We start from the raw sequence: 6,000 nt of genomic DNA on the forward strand, positions 1-6,000 counted from the left end.
CAATCCCTATTCAGATAGAAATCTGAATAAAAATATTGCTTATAAAAAAAAAACATGCCATCATTCACCAAAAAATAATTCTCATTCAAATTCTTGTTATTGCCTGGGAAATACGGTTACGGTCCAGCCGTTTATTTTATTGTAAGGCTATTCAAGCAATTAGATGACTCTCCAAATTAGAACCCCCAAGAACAAAAAGCCTATTTGAAATTAAATTTTAATAACATAAATGTATAATTGTTTCTTAATTAAGGCTTACTAATAACACAACGTAAATCAGAGGAGTTTTAGGAGCCAAAAGTACTTTATCATGGGAAAAAAATCATTTTAATTGAGTAATTAAAGATAGTTTGTAGATAGGCATCATCCAATAAGGAGTGCGGCACTTTGGCATTTAAAAAGTATCATCGGAAGGGTCTGTGGGGCTGATATTTCAAGGCATCGGAACATTGGCTATTTGGTGTATTAGTTTAAAAGTTGTTACACCCTAAGTGCCCGCACCGAAAATGTGCACTGCGCGAGCGCAGGCAATTTTAACTAAAACTATTAAAATTGAAATTGAAGCCACAGTCTTCATTAATCTCATAAAATTTAAAATTTCATTTAGATTTTAGTTAAAATTTACTTTAATGATTTTATTTTAAGTTTTTGTGAAATAGGGTCCTGATTAGCATTTGAGGGTTTAGTTCCTGTACTCGTTAATACCAATTCATAAAATGAAATATTTGTCATAGTTAGAAATATAATGGAACACATGATTAATGTAATACAAATGACTTCCGTATATCCATATTAGTTTCCTTTTTAAATTCTTGCTACGAAAATTGCTAAATTATTGGGAATAAAATAACGATTCAATAGCTGATTCAACTTTTCGTTAAGTTCTGTAAAGGTTTACGCGACAGGATTATCGAAATGAAAGCCCCGTCGTTCAGTTTAGCTACGGATGTGCTTGCTCTTTCTACAACTATCAAAAGAATTGTAAGACATTCATTTTCCATGAGATACATAGCACCAACTTTAACTGGACCACACTGGTGTAAAAAGTAGAAATTGAGTTGTGTCTGATCTTGTTGATCTGTAATTTTATTTCATATACGTGACAATGAACATTTTAACCGAATATGTGTAGCTAATTCAGATTTAGCTAATGCAATTGTTACAAAGTTCTGACTTGACAACCTGATGACATAGAAATCCAAAACTTGTCTACTAACCATAACCTTAGAGTCTTACAAGGTGTTTCTATTTTCAGGTAATGTATGTATTATGGTTTTATATTTTAGTATGACATCCGAAAACGGATTCTATGGTTTCTTCCACAATTCAAATACTATGTATTTACAAACGTAAACAATATAAGACAACGCCGGGTTTAGTTTTGTTAATCGATTTTTGCATGACGTTGCATAAGACAATTCATTTCTACTGGAGTTGTTTTTATTAAATCATGACATATCGTAAAATATTTTTGTTCAGGACATCTTAATGGGATTGGGAAACAAGCTTAGTCTGTTAAATTTACTACAATTTGGGGGATCATGGTGGCTAAGTGGTTAAAACGCTGGCTCGCTAGCCGGGAGGTCGGGTGTTCGGATGCCTACATTGGCCGAGAAAGTTCATCCAGATTTTCCGGCGTGGTTCTCTCTTGTCTGTGATGTAGGACGGAGGGCCCGACAAGGACAGCTGTCTAGTCGTTCGGATGGGACGGAAAACCGAGGTCTCGTGTGCTCATTGGCGTGCACGTAAAAGATCCCTTGACAGTTGGAATTCGATATAAGAGTAGGCCATAGTGCCGCTGTCCGGGCAAAATTTCCCTCATAGCACACTGTATGGCGTATGCGGGACTTCAGAAGCCCAGTTCTGAGCAAAACAGTAGGACGTTAAACCCCATTTTATTTCATTTACTACAATTTATGCCTAAAACATGATCGTAGACTGTGTAACTACAAAGAGCCTTATATATCACAATCATCTGAGCAAAATATTGAAGGGTTAACTATCTAAAAATAATTTATGTGCATATTGGTGCCGTTTTCGCGAATGTTTTCCCTATTGCGCGTCTGTTTACTACCTGACCCTTCCAGGGGATCACGGTGGCTAAGTGGGCAAGACGCTGGCTCACTAGCCTGGAGGTCAGGTGTTCGATCCCTGCATTGGCCGAGAAAGTTCATTTAGATTTTCCGGCGTGGTTCCCCCTTGTCAGTGATGCAGGACGGAAGGCCTGACAACGACAGCTGTCTAGTTTTTCTGATTGGACGAAAAACCGAGGTAACGTGTACACATTGGCGCACACGTAAAATATCCCTTGACAGTTGGAATTCGATATAAGAGTAGGCCGCAGTGTCGCTGCCCGGGCAAAATTTCCCTCACAGCATACTCTATGGCGTATGCCCGTCTTCATTAGCCAAGTCGGAGCAAAACAGTAGGACGTTAAACCCTGACCCTTCCGCACCCAGATTAAGAATATTAACCAAATCTGTCAGAAAGTATACATTTTAAGGCGAGAAATGGTTATAGCAAAATACTGCTGACCATAACATTTTAAATAATTAAAACTACTGCTGGAGACACATCCCAAACTTAGTCTGCCTGTCTACAGCTAGCTCCGCCTGTGAACAGGTCTTAAGCTAATTAACCGACATTTTAATTCCTACATCGACGATTTTAGTCGAAAACACTGAGTATGCTTTTAGAAATTTTTAGAGGTATTTTTTTCTCTTCTGTTGTCATATTAAATGAAATTAAAAATGTTTATTTAGCCGTTGTGTGAATGAAAGGTGTCGAACTAATTAGAGCCTTATTTTTACTCTGTTGTGTATACAAAGCAGTAGTCCAGTGGATAAGTCCCGCCCCAAAATGATCACTTGAGCGTTTTAAATGGACGGCATTTAGTGCAGTGATCTATTCTCGAAGTATGACGTAGATGGATCGCTGCGTGCAGTATGCTGGAGAAAGTGTTGAATTCGATTATACAGAAAGTCGTTTAATTATCATTCGGTAATGGTACGTCGTAAATGAATTCTACGTTGATGTGCGGGTTCTGTGTTAATAATTTGTTGTCACGGATTAACATTAACACTTTAAGAGTCCAATTTTACAGCAAATATTTATTACTAAGATATTGTTTACTTTTTAGAACGCCCAATGACACTTCTCATTAGAGCAGTTCTGGTGCCTGATACATTTTATATCACAGAAGCATTATTAAGAAAATAAAACTCATTTCGATATCCATGCAAGTATTTTGAACGCACCTATATCAAACAGATATGTCCCAAATGTTGCACTAATTCATGTACAATAGACATGAAATGTGGCATTCTTGTTTGATTGACCCCCCGGTTGTACGTGACAAGGAGTAGGGTCGCCTGTCCAACCTCGTGGGTTTTCTCCGGGTCCTCCGGTTTCCTCCCACTGTTAAAGACCCCTACGCGCAAGCGAATTATTGAAATAAAATTTTAAAAACCATATGTTAGTCCCGAAATGACCTAGTTTGTGTCGAGTGGACGTTAAACCCCATTTCTCTCTCTCTTTTGTTTGATTGACGGACTTCGATTTTTATATATCACCCTACAATTCCAAGATGGTTGCGATGACGTCATACTCAGTTCCTGGTCCATAGTACACGGTGGTGCTTGTTTATACTAAAAACTATTTGTGTGGGAAAAGATGGTTAGTGCTAAATGATAAGGCCAGCTCAATTTTTCATTAGTCACGAGATGTAAACAGGGCTAGCGCTATTCCCAACCCTAACCCTGGACCTAGCCCCCATGCTTACTCTAAACCTAACCTACAATCACGTGTCCTAACCTTATTTACATCTCAACGACCGTGACAAAAATTGAGCTGGCCTTAACAAATAGATTTGACCGAGAAAAGACAGTTCCAGCTTAATTAGCATATATCTCTATAATATACTGTAGTAAAAAAATCATCGTTTTTATATGCTTTGTCAAATGGCTAATTTACCTACTACGGTGTCGGAAATTGTAACTATCTGTCTTGAACTAAGCAAATCATGTCTACATCCAAGTGAGAAATAAGTTATAACAGCCTCGATATTAATTATAAATGGAACAAAAACGAACTGGATCTGAATTATATACTAATACAATCCTGCAATTTACTGGGTATTCATATCTCATTTGGATTCCATTCGCCATTACTAGGTATTGATTTTAGAGATGTTTTACTATGACAGGGAGTATGCTGCTGTTACAGCGACTGTCATTCAATAAAAAATACAAAATTCAGACCGAAGGTCACAGATTGAAAATACAACTTACAGGTATTAGGTTAATCTGGCGTATTTTTTTATTACTGGGAAAGCGAGCTGGGTATATGATTACATTTTAAAAGGGAACATGGATTGTTTACTAATGTATGTTTCATTTTAGGCTTACTGTATCGACAGTAAAACAAAATTGGTAATATTTCAACACAGGTTATTTTTTATAACATCTATAAATGTAACATTTTCAGTGACAACAGACTATCTCAGCACAGGTTATTTTTTTATAACATCTATAAATGTAACATTTTCAGTGACAACAGACTGTCATCACACAAATCAACATCTAAAATTAGATGTTTCAGTGTTACGATACAACCGACAAAGTTTAAACTAACATTAGTAAACATTAGTAAATAACGATTTTCCCAGCTTATTCTTTATGTAGGGCCTATGGAAAGAAAATCTTATGATATAGAGCGTGTCCCACAACTAATGGAAATAACACACCAGATCAACACAATCCATTACTTTACCCGTCTTCATTAGCCTGTTTGTTGCGGAAAGGAAGGAAGTTGAACTCTATTTCATTCATTCATTCAATACTTTATTTTGTCCCAATTAATTATACAAGAGCTAAATCTGCCTATTACAGGGTTTTATTTTCGCTTCAAATGATATATAGATTAATAATTCGACATTTATGCACATGGCAAGCCTATAATCAACCCCCTAGACCATCGGATGACGTAGATGTGAACAGATTAAAATAGTATCGCCATTTAATTTACAAAAGGCCGAGTCTCAATAAGTAGCGTTGCTGCGATAATAAAAAATCTAAGTCAACACTTCAAACAGTGATAACGTCGCTCAGAATAAAGTAATTAAGAATGAAATTTTCAATTAATCAATTTTTAATTATCTATTTTGGAACTATTATAGCAAGAACGACCAGTTCTTTATCTAAATCTTACATAATGCACCTTTAATAAAGGTTTCACTATTTTAAGCTCAAATATAAGTTAATTGATAGCACAACCTTGAACATGTACAAAGCAAATTATAAATCTTTAAATTATTCTACATTTTGTAAGTAATAGACTATCAAGGATATCTTCGGGTCGCTCCCGGTGTTGGCCGAGAAAGTTCCTTGGCATTTTACGGCGGGTTTGCCCTTGTCAATGGTTCAGGACGGATGGTCTGGCAAAGAATGACGTCTAGGTATTTACCGAGTTATCTTGGACACATAAAAATATCTCTCAACAGTTGGGATTTGAAATAAGAATAGGCCATAGCGTTCCTAATAACCGTTTTCATTAGCCTAATCGGCTAATTCACAGTCATCATTTTTACATAAAAGTTTTGTACTGTCGAAAGCAGCTATGTTATCTACAAAACTTGATCGATCAAAAGAACTTGAAAAAAAACAAAACCCCGCGTCACATTGGTGTTTATAATAATTAAGGCATTTAAACAAATTCTAATATTTAACTTACCTTTAGGCATATCTTTAGGTTTACTTTTCTAATTTAAAAAATATCCTTTAATACTACAAATCTCTTTACGCCATCTACATCCTTGCAGTGTGAACACCAGAGCGTATCCTGGACTGTTGTAAAGAAATGACGGCCTGGTAATACGAGGATCGAATAGGAAAGTTGCCAATACCAATAGCTTTAATTTATAACAACCACACAAATTGACTGACAGTTTTCTTTCCGTTCAGCTACTGTGATTTATTTCCTTGCTCTCGATCGTTAAAATGG

At 36.3% G+C, this 6,000-nt stretch overlaps 1 long non-coding RNA gene across 1 annotated transcript in view; it reads right to left on the reverse strand.

The window, feature by feature from the left end:
* Positions 1–6,000, reverse strand: part of LOC130014154 (uncharacterized) — a 46,817-nt gene extending 40,817 nt beyond the window's left edge. Inside the window, exon 1 of the long non-coding RNA XR_008789172.1 lies at positions 5,731–6,000. This is a non-coding gene — a long non-coding RNA (uncharacterized LOC130014154). The remainder of the gene's footprint in view (positions 1–5,730) is intronic.

Source organism: Patella vulgata, chromosome 8 (assembly GCF_932274485.2).
Source record: "Patella vulgata chromosome 8, xgPatVulg1.2, whole genome shotgun sequence".
NCBI classification, from domain to species: domain Eukaryota; kingdom Metazoa; phylum Mollusca; class Gastropoda; family Patellidae; genus Patella; species Patella vulgata.